Source organism: Strigops habroptila, chromosome 2, assembly GCF_004027225.2.
Source record: "Strigops habroptila isolate Jane chromosome 2, bStrHab1.2.pri, whole genome shotgun sequence".
Classification (NCBI taxonomy): domain Eukaryota; kingdom Metazoa; phylum Chordata; class Aves; order Psittaciformes; family Psittacidae; genus Strigops; species Strigops habroptila.
In genome coordinates this window covers 41,045,672-41,070,127 of record NC_044278.2, presented here as the reverse complement: position 1 = coordinate 41,070,127, position 24,456 = coordinate 41,045,672, and positions in this window count along the sequence as shown.

Genomic DNA, 24,456 nt, shown 5'->3' with positions numbered 1-24,456 from the left:
CATTTTTCTCCTGCTTAGTAGCTGGTGCAGTGCTGTGTTTTTTAACTTTCAGCCTGGGAACAACGCTGATAACACCGATGTTTTTAGTAGTTGCTAAGTAATGTTTATTCCAACCAAGGACTTTCTCAGTCTCATGCTTTGCCAGGGAGGAGGGGAAGCGGGGAGGAAGCAGAGACAGGACACCTGACCCAAACTAGCCAAAGGGGTATTCCATACCACAGCACGTCATGCCCAGTATATAAACCGGGGGGAGTTACCCGGAAGGCCCAGATCACTGCTCGGGTCGGGCTGGGTATCGGTCGGCGGGTGGTGAGCAATTGTATCCTCTCCCCTTGTTATTTCACTAATCGTTATTATCGTTGGTGTTAGCAGTAGTGGTTTTGTGTTATACCTTAGTTGCGGGACTGCTCTTATCTCAACCCGTGGGAGTTGCATTCTTCCCATTCTCCTCCCCATCCCTCCGGGAGCGGGGGGAGGAAGAAGGGGGGTGGGGGGGGAGTGAGCGAGCGGCTGTGTGGTTCTGAGTTACCGGCTGGGCTCAAACCACGACAGTTCTTTTTGGCGCCCAACATGGGGCACGAAAGGTTGAGATAACGACAGATCTGACCAGAGTGTGTTTAATCATATTTGTGATAAGCATTCATTGTTACTACTCGTCACAATGGTGATTATTTGGCTCTCAGACGTGTTGCGCTTGATCTCAGAGTTTCAGCATGTTGTACCTTACTTACAGCCACTTTTTGCTGTTTTAGCGTTTATCGGCTGGGGGGCCTGGGCTAAGGTTCTTGTTTCACTGTACTTCATGGTAATGACTTGTAATACAATAGACTCATTGATCATGAAACTGGTCTGGTTTGTGCTTCCAGCGTGGCCATCACCACTATACATTGGGAGGTATATAATGAAATATTTTAGCAATTGCATATCTTTTTTTTTTCTCCTCGGGGGGTAAACTTACGAAGGAAGCATTCTCTTTCACCCCCCGTTCCCCCACCAGCCTATTTGCAACAGCAATTGAGAGTTCTGAAGGTTTTAGATGGCCTTTGAGTACCCTTGAAACCTGCCTGCTGATTGTGCTGGGGATCAGCATGTTGGCAAACATACGGAGTGTGTTTTACCCACGGCCATCCCGTCGTAGGAACATCCTATTTCGTTTAATGTCAAAAATTCAGCAGTATCAGGTTCGAATCTGGTCTAGGGTTAGACGACGATATAGGAGGACCACCAGGAGATTTTCTCTGAGGCTGGACAGTTATGAGTGGCAGGGTGTGTGGGATAGTATGGGCAAGTACCTAGGCCAGTGGGCCCCTCCAGTGCTTTGGAACTTCACCACTGAACAAGTGCAACATCCGGAAAAACTAGTAAAACACTTAAACGAGGTGTGCTGTCGTCCTGGTTATACCAGAGAGGGACAAATTTTGGCAACGTGCTGGGGCTTGGCCTATGCCTACAGAGCCCTGCTCAACACTATCCAGCACCTTCAAAGGGAAAAAAATGTCTCTGGATCTGATGGCAAAGCAACAGACAACGCAGCTATGCCAACTACAAGCACAGCAGCTACTCAGACCCTGACCACAACAGTCAACACAGCTACTCCAAGTACAGCAGCTACATCAACCCCAGTGACAAGCACAACAGCTACTCAAACCCTGACCACAACAGACAACGCAACTACTCCAACTTCAAATACAGCAGTTACACCAACCCCAGTGACAAGCACAGTAGCTACTCAAACCCCGACAGCAACAGACAATATAGCTACTCCAAGCACCGCAGCTACACCAACCCCAGTGACATGCACAGTAGCTATTCAAACCCCGACAGCAACAGACAATATGGCTACTCCAAGCACTGCAGCTACACCAACCCCAGTGACAAGCACAGTAGCTACTCAAACCCCGACAGCAACAGATAATGCAGCTGTTGGTGTTACTCAACTCCCAAGCACAACAGCTGCACCAACCCCAGCAATAGACATTGCAACCACTCCAATCCTAGTGGCAGACACTGCAGCCACTCCAACCACAGTGACAAACACTGCAGCTAAACCAAATGTCCAGTTTGTGACAATGTCTGTTGCCCCTGTAAGCAAAAGCAAACGAAAGGCACAAAGAGCAACCCGTGAAGCGAAGAAAGATGAAGACCCAGTGCCATTACTATATGCAACAGCACCTGAACAAGAGTTACTACTACGTGGGTCAGAGGAAGAGGAAGAAGAAGAAGAGGTCACTTCTCGACCCCGGACCTCAACCGAACTACGGAATATGCGAAAAGATTTCACCCGTCTTCCAGGGGAGCACATTGTCACCTGGTTGCTCCGGTGCTGGGACAATGGGGCCGACGGTCACGAACTAGAAGGTAGGGAAGCCAAGCAGCTGGGATCACTTGCTAAGGAAGGAGGAATTGACAAAGCGATTGCAAGAGAGAAGCGAGCCCTCAGTCTTTGGAGGCGGCTGCTGGCAGCTGTGAAGGAAAGGTTTCCCTACAAAGACGATATTACGAATCGCTCAGCCAACTGGACCACGATAGAGAAAGGCATCCAGTCCCTGAGGGAATCAGCCATTATAGAGATGATCTATCGTAGGCCGGATTCCAGGAACACATCCGTAGACCCAGATGAAGTCGAATGTACACGACCCATGTGGCGGAAACTTACACGGAGTGCGCCATCATCGTATGCCCACACATTGGCATCAATGACCTGGAATGACGGAGTATCACCAACAGTGGATTTCCTGATTCGTCAACTCCGAGAGTTCGAAGACAATCTCACCCCTTCCATCATTTCAGCTGTGGAAAAACTGTCCCAGGAGTTCAAACAATTGAGAGACGATTTATCCGATCTATCCAGCTCTCCACGCGTACCAACCCATGTCTCAGCTATCAACAGAAGGTGCCCTACTGCTCGAGAAAGAAAATATAGGAGGTACACGCCACAGGCCACCCTATGGTTTTACCTGCGAGATCATGGAGAAGACATGAGAAAGTGGGATGGAAAACCTACTTCAGCTCTGGAGCAACGGGTGCGTGAACTGAAGAGGAGAACAATGGTCAAGGATGATCCTCCCAGGAAAGCTGCTGCTCCAGTCTCTGGCGAGCAGTTTCCCAGATGGAGCGAAAGAGCTGATTTTACCCCAGCCCCTGTGATAAGGAATACTAATCCCTTTCTACAAGACAGAAGTGGAGAATTTTGTGATCACTATTAGAGGGGCCCTGCCTCCAGCCAGGTGGAGGAGAGGGATAATCGGGTTTACTGGACTGTGTGGATCAGATGGCCTGGCACATCAGTCCCACAGAAGTATAAGGCTCTAGTAGATACCGGTGCACAGTGTACTCTGATGCCATCAAGGTATCAAGGGGTGAAACCCATTTCTATTTCTGGAGTGACAGGAGGATCCCAAGCGTTAACTATGCTGGAAGCTGAAATCAGCCTGACTGGGAGGAAGTGGCAAAAGCACCCCATTGTAACTGGTCCAGGGGCTCCATGCATCCTTGGCATAGACTATCTCAGGAGAGGGTATTTCAAAGACCCAAAAGGGTATAGATGGGCTTTTGGTATCGCTGCCTTGGAGACAGAGGAAATTAAGCAGCTGTCCACCTTACCCGGTCTCTCAGAGGATCCTTCTGTTGTGGGGTTGCTGAAGGTCGAAGAACAACAAGTGCCAATTGTGACCACAACAGTGCACCGGCGGCAATATCGCACCAACCGAGACTCCTTGATTCCCATCCATAAGCTGATCCGCAGACTGGAGAGCCAAGGAGTGATCAGCAGGACCCGCTCACCCTTTAATAGCCCCATATGGTCAGTGCAAAAGTCTAATGGAGAGTGGAGATTAACAGTAGACTATCGTGGCCTGAACGAAGTCACACCACCATTGAGTGCTGCCGTACCGGACATGTTAGAACTTCAGTATGAACTGGAGTCAAAGGCAGCCAAGTGGTATGCCACAATTGACATTGCCAATGCATTTTTCTCAATCCCTTTGGCAGCAGAATGCAGGCCACAGTTTGCTTTCACTTGGAGGGGCGTCCAGTACACTTGGAACCGACTGCCCCAGGGGTGGAAACACAGCCCTACCATCTGCCATGGATTGATCCAGACTGCACTGGAACAGGGGCAAGCTCCAGAACACCTGCAATATATTGATGACATCATCGTGTGGGGTGATACAGCGGAAGAAGTTTTTGAGAAAGGGAGGAAAATAATCCAAATCCTGCTGAAGGCCGGTTTTGCCATAAAACGGAATAAGGTCAAGGGACCTGCACAGGAGATTCAATTTTTGGGAATAAAATGGCAAGATGGACGCCGCCAGATCCCCACAGACGTGATCAACAAGATAACAGCAATGTCTCCACCAACTAACAAGAAAGAAACACAAGCTTTCTTAGGTGTTGTGGGGTTCTGGAGAATGCACATCCCAAATTACAGTCTGATTGTAAGCCCTCTCTACCACGTGACCCGGAAGAAGAATGATTTCAAATGGGGCCCTGAGCAACAACAAGCCTTTGAACAAATTAAACGAGAAATAGTTCATGCAGTAGCCCTTGGACCAGTCCGGGCCGGGCCAGATGTGAAAAATGTGCTCTATACCGCAGCTGGGGAGAATGGTCCTACCTGGAGCCTCTGGCAGAAAGCTCCAGGGGAGACTCGAGGTCGACCCCTTGGCTTTTGGAGTCGGGGATATAAAGGATCCGAGGCCAGCTACACTCCCACTGAAAAAGAGATACTGGCAGCCTATGAAGGGGTTCGAGCTGCCTCAGAAGTGATTGGAACTGAAGCGCAGCTCCTCCTGGCACCCCGGTTGCCTGTGCTGGGCTGGATGTTCAAAGGCAGGGTCTCCTCTACACATCATGCAACTGATGCTACATGGAGTAAGTGGGCCGCACTAATTACACAACGAGCTCGAATAGGAAATCCCAGTCGTCCAGGAATTCTAGAAGTCATCATGGACTGGCCAGAGGGCAAAGATTTTGGGATGTCACCAGAAGAGGAGGTGACGCGTGCTGAAGAGGCCCCACCATATAATGAACTGTCAGAGAGTGAAAAGCAATATGCCTTGTTTACTGATGGGTCCTGCCGTATTGTGGGAAAGCATCGGAGATGGAAGGCAGCTGTGTGGAGTCCCCTGCGACAAGTTGCAGAAACTGCTGAGGGAGAGGGTGAATCGAGTCAATTTGCAGAGGTGAAAGCCATCCAGCTGGCCTTGGACATTGCTGAACGAGAAAAATGGCCAGTACTTTATACTGACTCATGGATGGTGGCAAATGCCCTGTGGGGGTGGTTGCAGCAATGGAAGCAGAGCAACTGGCAACGCAGAAGTAAACCCATCTGGGCTGCTGTATTGTGGCAAGATATCGCTGCTCGGGTGCAGAACCTGGTGGTGAAGGTACGCCACGTAGATGCTCATGTACCCAAGAGTCGGGCCACTGAGGAACACCAGAATAACCAGCAAGTGGATAAAGCTGCTAAGATTAAAGTGGCTCAGATGGACTTGGATTGGCAACATAAGGGTGAATTATTTTTAGCCCGGTGGGCCCATGACACCTCAGGCCATCAAGGCAGAGATGCAACATATAGATGGGCTCGTGATCGAGGGGTGGACTTAACGATGGACACTATTGCCCAGGTTATTCACGAATGTGAAACATGTGCTGCAATTAAGCAAGCCAAGCGGTTAAAGCCTCTCTGGTATGGAGGACGATGGCTGAAGTACAAATATGGGGAGGCCTGGCAGATTGACTATATCACACTCCCACCAACCCGCCAGGGCAAGCGCTATGTGCTTACCATGGTGGAAGCAACCACCGGCTGGCTGGAAACATACGCTGTGTCCCATGCTACTGCCCGGAACACTATCCTGGGCCTTGAGAAACAAGTCTTGTGGCGACACGGCACCCCAGAGAGAATTGAGTCAGACAATGGGACTCATTTCCGGAACAACCTCATAGACACTTGGGCCAAAGAGCATGGCATTGAGTGGGTATACCACATCCCCTACCATGCACCAGCCTCTGGGAAAATCGAACGGTACAATGGACTGTTAAAAACTACACTGAGAGCAATGGGTGGTGGGACTTTCAAACACTGGGATACACATTTACCAAAAGCCACCTGGTTGGTCAACAGTAGGGGATCTGCCAACAGGGCTGGCCCAGCCCAATCAGAACTTTTACGTACTGTAGAGGGGGATAAAGTTCCTGTGGTGCACATAAAGAATTTGTTGGGGAAGACAGTCTGGGTTATTCCTGCTTCAGGTAAAGGCAAACCCACTCGTGGGGTTGCTTTCGCTCAGGGACCTGGATATACTTGGTGGGTAATGCGGGAAGATGGGGAAGTCCGATGTGTACCTCAAGGGGATTTGATTTTGGGGGAAAACAGCCAATGAACTCAATTGTACGCTGTTGCCTGCTCTATAACACTTTTATAGCCCACCAGCTAGATATCTTCAGGTCACCAGCCATTGACCCTGACTTCCCTCCGATCATCACCTCAACAAAGAATGAATTTTGAGGAAACCAGACGAGCTCAGCAGTGACCAGATGAGTTTGGCGGTATCATCAGCAGGCAACAACCCAACACTATGTACCGTCCCTCCTGCCCTGAAAGACTATTACAAGAGATGGAACTTGACATCATGGACTGGATGAGTTCAGCAATTTTACAGGGATTGGTCCATGGACTAGGGAACGATATCTTTCTCTGTGTGTGGGTGTGGGTGTATATATATGTGTATATATGGGACAGGGGTGATGGTGTGCTGAGAGATGTGGGATCTGAGCATGACGTGAATGGTATGGAATAAGGGGTGGATACTGTCCTGGGTTCAGCTATAGCAGTCATTTTTCTCCTGCTTAGTAGCTGGTGCAGTGCTGTGTTTTTTAACTTTCAGCCTGGGAACAACGCTGATAACACCGATGTTTTTAGTTGTTGCTAAGTAATGTTTATTCCAACCAAGGACTTTCTCAGTCTCATGCTTTGCCAGGGAGGAGGGGAAGCCGGGAGGAAGCAGAGACAGGACACCTGACCCAAACTAGCCAAAGGGGTATTCCATACCACAGCACGTCATGCCCAGTATATAAACCGGGGGGAGTTACCCGGAAGGCCCAGATCACTGCTCGGGTCGGGCTGGGTATCGGTCGGCGGGTGGTGAGCAATTGTATCCTCTCCCCTTGTTATTTCACTAATCGTTATTATCATTGGTGGTAGCAGTAGTGGTTTTGTGTTATACCTTAGTTGCGGGACTGCTCTTATCTCAACCCGTGGGAGTTGCATTCTTCCCATTCTCCTCCCCATCCCTCCGGGAGCGGGGGGAGGAAGAAGGGGGGTGGGGGGGGAGTGAGCGAGCGGCTGTGTGGTTCTGAGTTACCGGCTGGGCTCAAACCACGACACTTTCTTTTTTCAAGATCATGATTTGCTTCTTACCAAAAGCTGAAAAAAATCTAGCTACACATTACCCTGGTGGAATGCAGAGGGCGCATGTTTCCATGTTGATATGATCCCACAACGTTGCGCCAAAAATCATTTAAAATTTACTGAGAAAGAAAAGAGTGTGATTTCTTAGGCTAGTACTAAAGACACTCAGCTGTGAGGGGGCAATTGTATCTGAAGTTTCTATTCACAGGGTTGCATTTTACTCAGAGACTGAATAATCTAAATATAGATACAGATTTAGAAACAAGGACCAGAACTTCCTTCTCATAGAGAAGGCATTGAAAAAGTCATACTTCACCTCTGTCTCTGTATACTTTGTAATATCAGATTTGTTCTTGCACAGTTTGCATAGCTTGGAGAACTTTAGTACAGTCTATATATTGATGATAGGGTGCTTTTGAGAGATACGTGGGCTGGATCCCTGTTAGATTTTTGATTGAACTGAACTCCTACTTGTAGACAAATTGTCTAAGGTATTACATAAAAGATAGACGGTGGCACTATGATACCCTTGTATTAAAAGAAATAGCAACCACAGCTGCATTTTATAGGAGGCCTGAATGTGTTCGATAGTCTCACAGCTCACCAGGCTGGGCTTCTCAAGATGCTTCGGCAGAAGAAGGCTAAATTTTCAAACTCACACCAAGCCTATATGGGAAATACAGATTGACCTTTTCAGTACTTAAGCACTGGCACAGAGGCAAAACTCAAGATGTAGAAATGCAAAGTATTATCTTCTGTTCTTTTGAATGGGGTCTGCTAAATTCTATTTAATTCTTGGTTTACATAAGTAAAAAAACAGATGTGCAAAGATATTTAGGAGTCTAATATCTCTCTGGGAGTCTGACTTCCCTTTGATTTCTGTAGGAACTGTGGTATATATAAATAGGGTCATGGGACCCAAAAATGTGGATTTGGTCCTTGTGTCCTCTGTAGCATAACAGTGGAAATAACAGTGTTTCTTTGTAACAAACTACTGAACTTCGAAAAGTTTCAAGTTTAAATTTTCTTACTGATACAGGATCCGATGTTTTCAGATTACAGTAGAAAGCATGCTTTAATAGCTGCTAGCTTTGTTTATTTCAGTCCTGGCTCTGAGAAGCAGCTGAATCTTTCTGCACATTCCTAGGATGTTTGGCATTTGGATACCTCACACCAAAGCCTGATGACATTAACAAAAGAAATCTTGGAAAGGAACATATTTAAACTATCCCAAAAGACTGAACACTATTGAAGCTGGTCAATCTTGTCTCCCAAATGAATTTCTGTAGTATAACTTGCTCTTCTCTCTTGGCCTTTTTTGTAATAACCAGCCACGTCAAATAGTTATCAGTGTTTTGCCACTGTCTGCAGTACTGCAGAGGAAATGTGGTCTTGAAAGCAGTCAAATGCTTTTTATCTTCAGTGCCTTGGTTGTGGAGCTCAGACAAGACTAAAATTGCTATTTAGCAATGAATTAGAGATATTATTCAGAACAAAATGAGAAGCAGATGAGCAAATGTATGCCAATTTTTCATAGCCCATTTTCTGAGAACCACACTTTCAAGTCTCAAGTGGGTGAAATCACATAGAGGTGTTTTCCTTTTTACCCAAAGGGTCAAGTATTTTAATATGGGCTTGTCCTTGGAATTAATTTGTGGTAACACGTGCTCTTTTTCCCTCCCCTTTTTCCAGCACTCAAGTTCCTGAAATATATATGATGATGCATGCAGCACAAATAACCGGTTACCATAGGAACAACTGTAATAGTGATCCCAAAGCAGGGTTGGGTTTTTTTCAGGGTTTTTTTGGGTTTTTTTTTTAATACCATACTTAGCATTTACATAAAGCTCCTTGCTGTCTTTCATTTGCAAATCATTCTGGAAAAGCACTCTTATTTAACATGAGTTGACTATAAATCGATCAAAATTTTCAGTGTGTTTGCAGTAGCTTTCTGGCCTTGTGCAATTCTTCCTACTAGAAAGATGAGAACTAAAAAAATTTGGTATCCATGACACTGTAAATGACATCCTTATGATAAGCATTACTGCTTTAAACATTGCCATGATGGTATTACTGACCTAAGCAAAGAGATTATTATATTTTTAACCTTGGAGATGCTCCTCTGCTCAATGTTCACAAGGAATTGGAGGGAGCCCTATTTTCCAACAACATTCAAATTGCTTGAGTATCGGTGAGGCTTCCCTATCTACTGAAAGAGCTACAGTAAGTTTCTAGTTACAGCAGGCTCTTAGTGATTTTTTCCATGCAAACTATTTAATTTAGTTGCAAAGCAGATTCACATCATTTTTCTTTTTTTCCATGTGACATCTAGAATTTAATTATAGTAAACATTTGACACTAATTAGATGGTAGTTCTAGAGGACATGATGCAATTTATTAGATTTGGACACTTAACTGCAGTGCAGTTAGTGAGTAACTATGTTTGGGATATAAATTCTATAAAACTGTAATTAATTTGCATATTCTTGCTACATTATTGATCTATGTGATTGGATACCTAAAAATGTAAGGTGTGGTACATATCTTATTAGGCAATAAAAAGGAACATATTTTTCCTTCTACAAGAGAGAATAGAGCATTTGCCAAGTAGCCAAAACACTATGATTTTCCAAAGACCAAAAAAACCCACAGATGGTCTTGCCATTCTTCCTTTAACACTTAATGCACTCTCTCATTCCTTAGTGGACGTGTCTTATGCCACAAAGGTAGCATGTAAAACACTATTTTACTGTTGTGGTTTTACTGTGGTGATGGTAGAAGGCTATGAGGTTACTGTTGTTGCCTCACATCACCAAGTCTGTTTCTACACCCATCAACATATCTACGTATATGGTTCTCCTAACCTAGTCCGTCAAAATGATGCAGGCAGGGAAATCATTTAAGCTAGTGTTTAAGAAAGAAGCTAGGGACAGCTGCGCCTAAGTAGCAGCCTCCAGCAGCACAAGGGGAAATAACAAGCAGTGAGACTGTACAGAGCTGAGGCCCTGTGAGCAGAGTTGTAAGACGATGGAGAACTGCAGAGTGTCATCAGCAACTGAACTAGCACCCTGGTTAACTGTGCTCAAAAATTTTCTCACTGTGGCATGAGTTTATACACCGGGCATGACGTGCTGTGGTATGGAATACCCCTTTGGCTAGTTTGGGTCAAGTGTCCTGTCTCTGCTCCCTCCCAGCGTCTTGTGCCCCTCCTCACTGGCAAAGCATGAGAGACTGAAAAGCCCTTGGTCAGAGTAAGCGCTGCTTTAGCAATAACAAAAACATCGGTGTGTTATCAGCATTGTTCTCAGACTAAAGCCAAACCACCACATTGTACCAGCTACTAGGAAGAAAAATAACTATCCCAGCTAAAACCAGGACAATAAGCAAGACACGGACCTGTTCGAGCAGATCCAGAGGAGGGCCAAGAAGATGATTAGAAGGTGGGAGCACCTGCCCGACAGGCTGAGAGTTGGGGTTACTTAGCTTAGAGAAGAGAAGTCTCCAGGAAGGTCTTTTAGCAGCCTTCCAGTATCTAAAAGAGGCCTACAGGAAAGATGGGGAGGGACAATTTATCAGAGAATGTAGTGATAGGAAAAGAGGTAATGATGAGGGTGGTGAGACACTGAACAGGTTGCCGACAGAAGCTGTGGATACTCCATCTTTGGAAGTTTTCAAGGCCGGGTTGGATGGGGCTTTGAGCAACCGGGCCTAGTGGGAGGTGTCCCTACTTACGGCAGGTAGTTGGAACTAGGTGATCTTTAAGGTCTCTTCCAACCCAAACTGTTCTATGATTCTGTGAGATTTATATGAGATTTTTTTACAGTGGGGGTGGTGAAATACTGGAACATATAGCCCAGAGAAGTGGTAGTGCCCCATCTCTAGAAACAGTCAAGGTCAGGTTGGTTAGTGTTCTGAGCAACACGATCTGGATGGTGTTCTTGCTCATTGCAGGGGGAGTTGGACTAGATAACCTTTAAAGGTCCCTTCTAATCCAAGCCATTTCTAAAAAGAAAAACCCAAAACCAAAAACTCCAAAAACCCTACCATTGTTCAGGACTGATTAGATTTAAACTGGTCTCAGGATTCTTATTAAATGTGAATTTTATTTTCTGAAACTTCCATTTTGCACTGTGCAAGTCAATCAGCAGAAAGAAGCAGAGAAAAGTAGAAGTGTGTGGAATTCACATAGCAACAGAGATGGATTTTAATAGACATGATTATGAAGTAGATGGGGGTGTGTGTGCATGTTGGGGGAGAACTGCAATTATTTTTAATTCAGAATGAAAGGCCAAGAATTTTCAAAAAGAGGGAAAAATAGACAAGCGAGATATAAAAAGAACTGAAAATGAGAGTAGTAGATAAAATAAAACTCATTTGTCCCTTCTGTCCTGTGCATACAGTTAACACAGATTTCTTCTCTGTTATAGATTTCATGAAGTTCTAATGCTTTCAGTATCTTCTTCTTAGAAGATAGTCATACCTTTCATATTGCTGGTAATAAATAGTCCATAAGTTTTATAAGTGCCAAGAGAATAAAAACACTTGTTTGGGTATCTATTTGTGCTTAAAAAAAAGCCCTATTGAACATAGTTATTCAGAAATGCAGCCACTGGGACTTGGAAATGACATAACTTCAACATACCTTTGAATATTACTTTTAAGGATGACAGCACAGAGATCGAGCCTCTGGCCTGAACACTCTGCACTTTCAACAAAAGTGGAAAAGTCAAGCTCTATTGTTTTAAGAACATGCATGATGCTGATTAGCATTTTATTTATGTGTCTTCTGTGTTTATTTGTTTATAAAAATGCTCCGCCTCTTCACAGGAATCCAAATCCTACGTTGTAGCAGTTTCTATGGCAACTATGCATTTTTTATTGAATAGAGGATTATGTAAACCAAAACCATACATAAATTATCAATGCATAAATTGCTGCTATCCTGGTTTCTCAGGCCACTTCTCTGTAGTCTGTATATCAGCAACTAAGCAAGATAATAAATCGACCTTTCTTTACCCAGGTATACTATAGCAATATATGAATAAGTAGAAGGTTTCACTCAACCTTTTATTCAAAAACATTACTGGATGTTAGATGGAGTCTTGGGTGACATGGTTTAGTGCGAGGTGTCCCTGCCCATGGCAGGGGGATTGGAACTAGATGATCTTAAGGTCCTTTTCAACCCTAGCTATTCGATGATTCTATAGTTCTATGATTCTATGATTAAGCCAACTATTTTTTGATAAATTCTGATAATATCTGACTCAAAGCACTCAGAAATCATGAGTCATTCCCTTGAAGTCATGAGTCTGTTTTTTTTAAATCTTGAGATTAAAAACCCCAGTAAACCAAAAGCCCTCACATTTTCTATTTGGCTTGTAATGTGGAAGTATGTTGTAAATTTTGAAGGGGATTTTTGTAGTCTAGTTGAGCTACAAAGGATATATTTTAAGGATGGGAACTTAGATTCTGAATTAATTTTTGTATTTGAATAACATGTCCTACCTGCTGATATGCAACAGTTCTGATCTCTGTCCTCTTAAAAACTGAAAGGTGTACTCAAATATGCAGACTTCTACCTCTTTGATTATCTTTCTGTTAACTTCCATTATTTGACTTTATCAGTGTAAAACAACACCCATTGATTTGCAGCTAGATGTAGTTGAAATTAAGAAGTTGTAGCTAAGATTTCAGCCTTTAATTTCTGATGCCAACTGAAGAGTCAAAATCTTGGAATATTTCATGGCATCCAAAAAAACCACAAAAAAACCCCCCTCCAAATCCTCCTGCAATATTTTGAGAGTGAAATGAAACAATTTGACATTTGCTGAAATGTAATGTTTTCAGACTTCCATTTGAAAATATTTGAAATGTTGCTCCTGTGAATAAGAAGAAAACGGTTCTGTAAGGAAATTTTTGGCCAAAATTGCAAATCCACTCATAACAGCTGCCAGACTTTCTGAGGCAGACAGCAAGATCTCTGCTCAGGAATTCGCATACATGTAGCTATGCTGAGCATAAATTGTCAACAAGAAACACAACTTCTTGCTCATCATTCCTGACTTCCTACATTCGTTGGTTTTGTCTGCATAGCCTCAATCAAGAGTAGATCTTTCCAAATGAGTAAAAACTTGCTAAATGTACGTAAAATCTGTGCCGTTATTTTTAATATGAAACCAAAAGAATGTGCACTGGACCACAAGGCTGCCTTCATGAGAAGTGTAGTGCATGTTGATTGTATATATAGATGTGTAATTTATCTTCATAAAGTCATACAATTACCATTACTTATGAAAGCAATGCAGTATGCAAGACAACATAACATATTTATAATTGTTACCATTCAAGTCTTTGATGAAGAAACAGAAGTTTCTGTTTACCACCATGATTAATCTCATTATTTCAATGGGGTATTTAGTATGCATGTTTTAAAGTACTCCAGAATCTTCCCAAAGACAGAAGGCTAAACAAAAATCCAGACATGCACCATATTTAAAGCACAAGATGCAATTAGAAATTTTGTGTAGGAAAGATATAGCACAATATATTTTATTATTTCTTTTGTCTATTCAGGGTTATATTTTGCCTATTCCAGAAACTGATGCAAAAAAAAAAAATTAAACTACAAAACTTCTTGGATTTTTGAAGGGTTTAAATTAATCCGCAGTGTATTATATTTTTTACAAATTTAAAATATGATTTATTCAAATATTATTATTCCAGTTTATTATTTATTCAAATATTATTCAAGTACATACCTCTTTTGGATGACTTTGCAAGTTGTTCAAAGTCGAGGTATTAGTAAAGTCAGAAGGACAATTCCAAACATTTTATGCACATTATACTGTCAGAAAATAAAAAATACAGTCAGTGTTCCACACAGATCAGTAACTTCTATTCTATATAATCATTCTCAAAATACTTTGTCAAAAAATAGGAATAAAAACACTATACGGTGTAGCTCAATGAATACGCTGGTTTGGAAGTCCAAATGAAATGTGGTACCTCATAAAATATGCCTTTCTTTTTAATTCTTAAGATATGGTGAGATAACAATAAGAAATGTTCTAACTCTCTACAAAAGCAAAATATATATTTAAGGCAAATGTGAGAAATAGTCTCTTCTAGGTTTTGGCTCAAGATGTGTTATGACACATTGTAGAATTTTTGTAAAGCAAAAAGTCTTTAGCACCTATTGTGGACTCTGCTAAAAATACAGACCTTATTCTGTCAAAAATAAATAAAATAATTATCTTTTATTTGTCTTTTATTATAATGTTATTCATTTCGCCTTTATAGAACACTGTACCCCTATGGACCACACAGAGTGATTCAATACAATGTTATCCCTCAAATTTAAAGTATTTCTCTTCTATTAGTAAAATCAAAAAACAAAATGGTATTTGTGTCATAGACGTAAGAATTTCTATCCATTATTCATCACTAAAGAGGAAAATAAAGTCCTTACATTTTGCTTCTAAATTTATTTTCTTTTTCTCTAATTGGTTAATACTGAATGCCCGTAATCTGTGCAGTACTAATAATCTATTAATCGAAAAAGTAAGTTGGGTAAGAGATATACAGTCATTCAAGCATTTGACAAATTATTTGGCCAATAAGAAGTTCAAAGCAGAAATTAAAATACAACAATGCATCTCAGTTAACAGCTTACTAAGACCATGGTCTATCCAATGTCTCTGAATAGGTGTGATTCCAGCAGAAGGATAAGAGATGGTTTCGCTGCCTCTGGTCAGAGGAACAGAAATGCAGTCTGTGACTACTGAAGATTGAGAAAGACGTTCCACTGGCTCAGTCTTTGGATTCATGCATGTAGATACATCAATGTCCCTAAAATGGATTTCAGATCATTTGCCAGTAGACATGGACTGGCAACATAAGGGTTATTACAGTAGGTCAAGGACTTTTCAGCTTCTCATACTGCCCTGCCAAATAGGAGGCTGGTGGTGCACAACAAACTGAGAGGGGACACAACCAGAACAGCTGACCTAAACTGGCTAAAGCGATATTCCATACCGCATGATGCCATGATGAACAATAAAACTGGGGGATGTTGGCTGGGGGGTGGAGGCCTGCTGCTCAGGGTCTGGCTGGGCATCTGGCGGCTGGGTGGTGAGCAATTGCATCATTTACATATTCTTTTGTCATTATTATTTTCCTTTCTTTTTCATGTCCTATTAAAATGTCTTTATCTCAGCCCATGAGTTTTACCTTTTTTACAATCCTCTCCCCCATCCCACTGTGGGGGAGTGAGAAAATGGCTGTGTGGTGCTAAGCCGCCTGCCAGGCTAAACCTCAACAGTATCCCTTCCTCCACTGACTATGTATTTGATTTTCTGTTTTAGTTTGGCTAAGAAGGATTGCAAATTATACTTTGCCATAGTCATGCCATGCAGAGCAGTGAATCTGAAGAATTTCTGCCGAAATTATTGTTTATGAGAAACCGTTGAAAAAAAATAGATTTAGATACAGCACGGCCTTTGGTTTTATATTAGTTACTGAGCACACACATGCAGTAAAACTATTGCTTGTTTCAGACCAATTCAAACATTAGAAACAGTAGTAAAATGTCATTGAGTCACCAAAGGATTTCAGTTCCATGTTTCCTCATGTATAAGTTAATGAATACTTCTTATGAAATATTTTCCTATTTACTTTCAGTAGTATGGAAACTGCAACATCACTGATTTGATTTACTCTTGTGGATAAACTGGGGAAGACAGCCTAGTTTTCCTGGGGGGAAAAAAAAAAAAAAAAAGAGGGTATTTCTTGTGATTACAGAATGACTTTTACTAAGAGGAAGTTCATGGTGTGAAGAAATGATTTTTAAAGTATTCAAAATGGTCTCAATAAGAGCAAACAACTGATTTTTTAATATGTTTGCTTTTGTTTTTCACCTTGGAAGGAACGGAGAACCTGAATATATGAGCACCATCTGGGAGTAAAGCATTCAGATAACTCAATATTATGAAAGAGTTTGTATTTTTTCCATGTGTTCACTGATTAGATTAAAGTAAACCTTTTTATTATATGAATAGTTCCCCAGATGACGGCACCGAAGTTTCCATTTTATTAACAATGTCTGTTTATCTTATGGAGATAAGATCTCCATATCTCAAACCTGGGGTATTAATAATAACAAGAATTTCAAGTACTGACGACTCTTATCAGTATTTGTAGTAGCAACTTCTATTTGTCTTTTTTTTTTTTTAAGCTGTAACTATGCTCAAAGTTGTTTGTGCGAACTGAGATCCAGCAACTGTTGCCCTAATATGATCAAATAGACTGAGGTGTGCAGAAGCTCAATATGACCTTCATGTGCCATTTTACAAGTATTTTCAGAATGCTTTCTAAACAATCTTAGAGTTGATATGCATTGGCAACACTTCAGATCCTTTTTAATTTTCCTTTTGTAAAAAGAAAATAGAAAGAAATGAAAGTACAGTAAAATTGAAATGAAGTAGCATATTCCTATGTTACCAAGTTTTAAAAAACAGGAACAAAATATTCAGAACCTAACTTTGCATATTTTAATAGTCCTTACCTCAGAGAAGCTGCAGAGGAAACCTCTGTTTTAAACTAGAAACATCTTTTTTAGGCTGAACAATGATGAGATATTTGTGTCCATTTAGAATTGAGTTACAGCCCAACTGAAGTGCATCTACACCAATACATGCAGCATGGGCAACAAACAGGAGGAGCTGGAAGCCATTATGCAGCAACAAAGCTGTGTCATAGCTGTCATCAGGGAAACGTGGTGGGTGACTTGCACAATTGGAGTGCTGCTGATGGCTATAAACTCTTCAGAAGGAATAAGTGAGGAAGTAGAGGCGGTGGGGTAGTCCTGTATGTTAAGGAGTGTTTTGATTGGCTATAGCTTAATGATGGTGATGAAAGGGTTGAGTGATTATGGGTAAGAGTCTAGGGGAAGGCTAACAAGGCAGATATTATGGCGGGAGTCTATTATAGGTGACCCAATCAGGAGGAAAAGGAGAAAGAAATGTTCTGTAAGGAGCTGTGAAAAGTCTCACAATAGCTAGCTCTTGTTCTCATGGAGGACTTCAACTTACCATATGACTGCTGGAGACACATCAGAGAGGAAAAAAGACTGTTTCAAGTCCAGGAGGTTCCTGAGGTGTGTGGAAGATATTCTTGACACAGTTGGTGAGTGAGCCAACTAGGAAAGGCACCCTGCTGGACCTGTTTGTAATCAGAGAGAAGGTCTTGTGGGTGATGTGATGATTGGAGGCCATCTTGGGCATAGCGATCATGAAGTAATAAGAGTTTTCAATTCTCAGAGAAGGAGAAGGGTTCACAGAACTGCCACCTTGGACTTCCAGAGGAGAGACTTTGGCTTGTTTAGGAGATTGGCTGACAGAGTTCCTTGAAGGCAGCCCTGAAGGGAAAAGTTGTCCAGGAAGGCTGGACATTCTGTGAGGAGGAAATCCTGAAGGCACAGAAGCAGACTGTCCTTATGTGCCAAAAGATGAGCTATCAGGGAAGAAAACTGGCCTGTCTGAACAGAGATCTTCTGTTGGAACTTGGGGGAAAAAAGAGTTTATGACTTTTATAAGACGGCAGCTTAGGAGGACTACAAGGATCTTGTGAGGTTATGCAGTGAGAAAGGGCCAAAGCCCAACTAGAACTTAATCTGGCTACTGCTGTGAAACAATAATAAATGTTTCTATAAATACATTGGCAACAAAAGGAGGGCCAAGGAGAATCTCCATCCTTTATTGGTTGCAGGGGTACACATAATGTCAAAGGCTGCAGAAAAGGCTGCAGTACTTAACGCCTTCTTTGCCTCAGTCTTCAGTGGTAAGACCAATCATTGTCTGAGTACCCACCCCTCTGAGCTGGAAGAGAGAGACGGGGGCAGAATGAAGCCCCCGTAATCCAAGGGAAAATGGTTAGTGACCTGCTACACTACTTACGCAAATAAAAGTCTATGGGACCATATGGGATCCATCCAGGAGTACTGAGGGACCTGACAGAAGTGCTCACCAAGCCACCTTCAATTACGTATCAGCAGTCCTGGCTAATCAGGGAGGTCCCAGTTGATTGGAGGTTAGCAAATGTGATGCCTACAAGAAGGGCTGGAAGGAGGATCTGGGGAACTACCGGCCTGTCAGTCGACCTCAGTGCTGGGGAAGGTTATGGAGCAGATCAACTTGAGTGCCATCATGTAGCACGTACAGAGCAACCAGGTGATCAGGTCCAGTCAGCATGGGTTTATGAAAGTCGGGTTCTTCTTGATTAACCAGACCTCATTCTATGACAAGATGATCCACTTAGTTTTGGATGTTGTCTACATAAACATTAGCAAAGCCTTTGACACCATTTCCAACTGCGTTCTCCTGGTGAAACTGACTGCTTATGGCTTAGATGGTTGTATTGTTTGCTGGCTGAAACACTGGCTGGATGGCTGAGCCCAAAGAGTGGTGATGAATGGAGTTAAATCCAGTTGGTGTCAGTCACAAGTGGTGTTCCTCGGGGCTCAGAAGTGGGGCCAGTTCTGTTTAATAGCTTTATCAACAATTTGTATGAGGGAATCAAGTGTAAATTTGCAGACAACTGCAAGTTGGGTGGGAGTGTTGATCTGCTTGAGGGTGGGAGGGCTCTATACGGTAGGCGGGCTCTATAGAGTAGGAAGGCTCTACAGAGGGATTTGGGCAGGCCAGATCGCTGGGCCAAGGCCAATTGTAGGAGGTTCAACAAGGCTCAGTGTTGGGTCCTGCACCTGGGTCACACAACTCCATGCAATGCTACAGGCTTAGGAAGAGTGACTGGAAAGCTGCCTGATGGAAAACGATCTGGGAGTGTTGACTGACAGCTAGAGAAGTGATTTTCCCTCTGTACTTGGCACTAGTGAGGCTGTACCTCGAACACTTTTCAGTTTTAGGCCCCTCACTACAACAAAGACAGTGAGGTGTTGGAGGATGTCCAAATAATGGCAACAAAGCTGGTGAAGGGTCTAGATCACAAGTCTTATGAGGAGCGAGTGAGGGAACTGGGGTTATTTATTCTGGAGAAAAGGAAGCTCAGAGGAGGCCTTATCACTTTCTACAACTGCCTGAAAGGAGGTTGTAGCGAGGTGGGTGTCAGGCTCTTCTCCCATATAACAAGTGATAGTATGAGAGGAAATGACCTCAAGTTGTCCCAGTGGAGGTTTGGATTGGATATTAGAAAAAATTTCTTAACTGAAAGGGTTGTCAAGCACTGGAACAGGCTGCCCAGGGACATGGTTAAGTCATTATGCCTGAAGGTACTTAAAAGATGTGTAGACGTGTCACTTTAGGTCATGGTTTAGTCATGGACTTGACAGTGCTAAATTAAATGGTTGGACCTTATAATCTTTAAGGTCTTTTCCAACCCAAACTATTATCTGATTCTATAATTCTGTTCTATGATTTATCTTACAGAAACTGAAGTTAGGCACCTAAGCACTCTTGCTAACCCCAGCAGGTCTTTTTCTCCTTCTTCAGGAGTACAAATTTCTTTGCAAACCTGAAATGCTAGTGGCTTCATGTATGTTAATACTTGAAATGTTTTGATTTATTGTCATATACTGATGGCAACAAGTTATTCAGCTGTGAGATGTCCCTAGCTCCACTTCCCAAAAAAGAGCATAAACATGTGGCAGAAAGTAGTCAAATGCTGTGCGATATGCACTGTGAATACCAGAAATAGATCTGTGTTTTAAGAGTAAGAATATTTTGGACAACAACCAAAACTTTGAGTTCAAGGATGACCTTACAGGACCCTGAAGCTGTGGAACTGACTCGAATTTTTCTGAGTCCCCCATAAGACCTAAGGGAAATCTTTGTGCTTTTTTGTGCTGAATATAAATTAGCGTTTCTTGTATTCTTTATGTGCTTTGTCATGGCTAGGGATGTATCGTATGCAATAGCACATTGGTTCCAGTTAGGTCTTTAAACAGTGCTGTAATATAAAATATGATGAGTATTCATAACAAAACAAATACTCATGTTGAAAATATGCTTAGGTATCTGAAGTATAAAAAAGACTTTGCTGTAGTTTATACTTTTAGCTAAATACATTATTTTCTTTTTAAAATTACCCAAGGAACTTTTATAAGCATTTTGTCAGGTCAGATTGAAATATAACTTGAAAAGTTAGATTTGCCTTTCAAGACTTCATCTGAACTATTACAAAAAGAAGTACAATCACAAAGCATTTAAATGTATCTGGTTTATTTGCATATAAAGTCTGGACTTTAAGAATGATACCTCAACATACTCCTTTGAGGCACATTAATCAATGCAAATTTAAAGTTACTTATGATGATTAAACCTTCTCAAAGTAAAAGTTGGCTGTAGTAGTACTCAGCTCTATCATGAGCCAAAAACTAAAAGGGAACTTACTAACATCTTCTTCATTACTTTGATATTAATACAGTGCCTTCCTAATGCCTCTGCTGAAATCTGAATTTTAAATGAAAGGCAGAATTTGCCTTGTGTGTGACATTAGAGCTAAATGAGAGACATGGTTGTATCTGCACTGTCCCTATTGGTCTCTCCCTTTTACATGGCTCTTATTCAAATCATGCAACTCTCAGTCCATAAAACATTAAATGTCTACATTGTGCAGCTTTATGTGTCATGTCCTTTGATTTAATCTTCAGGTAGTTTCAGCATTAAGGAGGTGGTCTTGTACCCAGGATGTTATGCTCTCATCTTATTACTGCAGTGACGAGGCTCTCAGCAGTCCTCATTGCAGACTCTCCTGGATGTCAGTTCTGTGTAATAAATTTATAGTTACAAAAAAACTCAAACTTTCTCTGAGCAGATCTGGCCCTGCTGTTATCTCCTGCTCCAACACAAAGAGAAACACTAATAAATCTGCACTTCAGCACTCACTAAAACAGTGATCAATTTGATAATCACCAACATGGAAACAAATAGGCCCTATATAACTGTTAGTAAAGGAGGATAATTGCTGACATTAGTCATGGCATTTAATTTTACCGAAGTAGTAGTTGGACAGTTTGTTTTCCGCAAGGTGGGGATTTTTTGTGAGGATTTTCAAGTGGCATGGGTCATGTTTTATAAAAAGGCAAACCTTGCTTTCAAATGGTAAATAAATAAATAAATAAACACACACACAAATCCCCCTCTACTTCCCCAAAAGCATATTGGAAATGCTTATGGTTTACAACAAACTGTATACATATAAACAGAAGATTGGAAGATAACAACATCTAACAATTCAAAAGATGCACCACAATTCAGAGTCTATGACGCTGAATAGATGTTCTTTTCTTCTGCTAAGAAGCATATGGCTTTGGTTGGGGCTTTTTTCTTCAAAAAAAATAGTTCATTAATCTGATCAGAACATAGTGATACTTGCGGGAGAACATAAAAATTAAAGCATGAGAAACTAACGAGATAAATGAAAAACAGCTCTATGAGCCCATATTGTATGTCAGGAAGATAGAAAGATGTTTACTTTTATTCTTACCTAAGTTCACTGCTGTCATTGCAAAGCTAGCTACTCCAGGCACTGCTTCATTTCCTTACCAAAGACAATCCTTTTTTCCAATGACTGCAACACAAGGGAAGACCTGTTTTCTATACTGCCAAACTATGTTATATCCAACTGATCATGTGGAATTTGGAAGCTACAGGTATGACAAGTACAAAATAAGTAGCCATCAAGGAATTTTTGGGTACTATACACATAAACCAAGAAATCATAGCCAAACAAACGGTAATTGCCATATTACCAAAATAGGAAGAATGTATGTGTTTTTGACCTTTTTTTTGCTGCTGAGACTGAGCTGGTGGATTGGAGTGGAAAGAAAAGAAAGAAAAAAATGGGCTCACACGTAAAAGGCTATGAGCAGATTAAAAATACCACAACTTCTGCATGTATGATAAATTTTAAGAAAGAACAGAAGCATCTAACTTGGTGTTTTAGAATGCCAGATTTTATATATATATTCCAGCCATGGTCTAGGTCAGATCCTCAAGCACCTCACTACTCCATAGCCTTGTTTTATAAGATTCCTGATATCCTCTCATCCTATCTTTGACTTGGAATGATAAGGTTTATCTCTTTTTTGTTTTCCCTTCAAAATTCTTCTGTGTCAAGCACCCACTGACAAACAAAAAAGTACTTCCATTATTATTTAATCTTCCAAATCACAGATTTAAACCACCAATTCAAATCACAGAAAAGAAACGTATCATGTTCTTCATTTATCTGGAAGAACTGCACAGCAATATCAGATCAGGTACATCAGAAGCTTATAGCAGCATCTAGGCCAGCGTCTCAAAGGGTCACCAAGAGTAACGTACCTGTTCCAAACAATGATATTCTATTCTTAAAGCCTCTGACTCCAATTGTCTTCCATTTATCCTGTTTCAGGTTTTCCCACCACTATTCTTATCAAAGACACCTTAATTACCATGTGATATTCTCTTTTGTTTTGCAAAAGATATCCTTCTATGTGGGGTTCATTCAAGTTTGGTCAGAATTAAGCAGTAATTGCTTTAGTTTGCAAGACTTCTAGGGAAATAAAGGACAGCAAGGTCAAACATAACTTCAAGCCAATGCTGACTCAGATTATTCAGTTTACACAGACACTACTGTCGATTCAGGAGATACAGGCAGCTTAGGGCATGAAAAAAAGGTTTGGGCCTTGCAGATTTTTCTCATGGCAAGAAATGTTATGGTACTGCTAACAAAATGACCATGTAGTTGAATTAGTTAAAATGGCCATCACTTAAAACAGAAATCTGAAAGAGTATGATTTTAACTACTTTGGTTTCTTGGACCAATGAATCTAGTCCTAGAGGTTTGATTTAGTACATATAAAAGATACAAGGAGTTTCATTGATTTTAATAATGCAATAATTTTTGTTTCTAGTTATTAAAGCAGAAATCCAGATTACTTTGTGTGAAAATAATCCTGCTTCCTTACAATAAAATAAAAACCTAATTGGACTTTTTATAAACCTGTGGGATTGTAATTGAATTCTTTATCTAAACCATCAGAGAAGTTGGAAGGCAATACAAAGTATTTACATTAAAAATTCCCATGCTGTGTCAATTTTATATAGAAGAAGCTCCCTTTGTATCAGAAAGCACATGATGCTCTATTTAGGAATAAAACATTTCAATTACAGGAAAAAATGAGTCATAAGGCTTCACTATTTGTTTAACTTGAATAATATGTTATTCAAGATGACCTGCAAAATCACAAGTACTTTGTGGAAAACCTATTCCATTTATTTATTGGTGAAAAATAAATTTATTGGTCTGAATAGTACCGATAAGAGCTCATTCAAATTTTTTGACTATGACCAGGTTTTCATCAGCATATAATAGATGTTTATCATATTATAGTAATTGGAAAGATTTCATGCCATGAGAAAACCATTATCATCACTTCTGTACTTTTATACAGCATATATCTATATATCTATATAGATATATAGATATACATATATAGAGGTATATATACATATATATATATAAGTGCTGGAGATATAGTTTGTTGTGATTTGCCTGGCATATATTTACCTAATAGGAATCAAATAGATAAGCTTTATACCGCTTTCTTCTACCTGAATATTAGAAATCATCACAAGGAGAATTGCACTATTATACACTGTTCCAAATGTATTAATGAGATCATTGTTGAATAACTTTGTAAGAAGAGCCCTACAGAAGAGGAAGCACATCTATCTAGGTTTTCAGCTCTGAGAGAGTGAACAGATCTTCCACAACCTCCTAGGATGAGGTAACATCCCTGTAAAAGTTCTAGCAATAAATTCCATAGAAAAGACACTGATGATAGATTTTAACTGAAATCCCTGTTCCAGGTGTCTGAGGCAGTAGGTCCTCCTGGAAAATAAGTGATCCCAGCTGTTGACTTGGCTTAGGTTGCAAAACAGGCTAGGCTCTGCTTAGTGGGGCAAAGTGGCTATACTGCTGTAGAGCTAAATTAGAGATTACAGAGTGATGTGGAAATGAGTAGTTTAGTAAAAAGGAAACAT